At 38.2% G+C, this 1,044-nt stretch overlaps 1 pseudogene; it reads left to right on the top strand.

The window, feature by feature from the left end:
- Nucleotides 1-623: 623 nt before the first annotated feature.
- On the top strand, nucleotides 624-792 carry LOC112312151 (U2 spliceosomal RNA; annotated as a pseudogene).
- Nucleotides 793-1,044: the final 252 nt, after the last annotated feature.

The following is a 1,044-nucleotide window of genomic DNA, read 5'->3' on the forward strand; positions in this document are numbered from 1 at the left end:
TTTTTATAACTGGTAACTTGTACTTCTTAATCCCTTTTACTTTTTTTGCCCATCCCCCCAAACTTCTCCCATCCAGCCACCATCAGTTTGTTGTCTGTGCGAATAACTTTGTGTCTATTTTGTTTGTTCATTTATTTTGTATTTTAGATTCCACATATAAGTAAAATCATATGGCATATGTCTTTCTCTGTCTGAACTTAGTATCTTGCTCTTTTAAATGGGAAAGCCTCGGTACCTTGAAACTCTTCCAGGTAATATCATGGGAGCTGAGCGTCCTAGTTTTGTCTCAGTGGGTGCAGAGAAAAATTATTCAAAAATACACTCAGGGTAGACCCAAGCTCTGGCCAGAGGCAGAGTGAGAATTAAAATTGGTGGGCAATGGTTGGAAAGACAACTACCTAGAGCAGCTTGCAGGGATAAGATCAGACTCACTTTACACCAATGCTAGGTTCAGCAAGCATACTAAGCTCTCTTTGACACATTAATTCTAGCAATCTTCTGTCCATAGCTCTAAGTGAAAATTCAGATTAGCGTAGTGATAATAAAGACATGTGCAACTAGGTATATTTTTTATCAGTATGAAGCCTAATCATTTTCTTTTTTTAAAAAAGATTTTATTTATTATCGCTTCTCAGCCTTTTGGCTAAGATCAACTGTAGTATCTGTTCTTATGAGTTTAAAAGATTTTACTTATTTGGTTTTTAGAGAGAGGGGAAGGGAGGAGAGAGGGAGAGAAACATCAGTGTGTGGTTGCCTCTCATACCTGCCCTGCAACCCAGGCATGTGCCCCAACTGAGAATCGAACTGGCAACCCCTTGGTTCGCAGGCCAGTGCTCAATCTGCTGAGCCACACTAGCCAGGGCAACCTCATCATTTTCAATAGTATCTTTTTGGCTTTATTGCATTGCTCCAATATGCATCATAGATTGCGCCTGTTTTTATAAAAAGTAAATAATTAAAATACAAGCATATGTTCAAATTATTCATTCATGAGCTATTCCAAAAGTGAGCTATTCCAAAATAAGCTATTCTAAACACAAGTGC

This window comes from Desmodus rotundus, chromosome 7 (genome assembly GCF_022682495.2).
Source record: "Desmodus rotundus isolate HL8 chromosome 7, HLdesRot8A.1, whole genome shotgun sequence".
Lineage (NCBI taxonomy): Eukaryota > Metazoa > Chordata > Mammalia > Chiroptera > Phyllostomidae > Desmodus > Desmodus rotundus.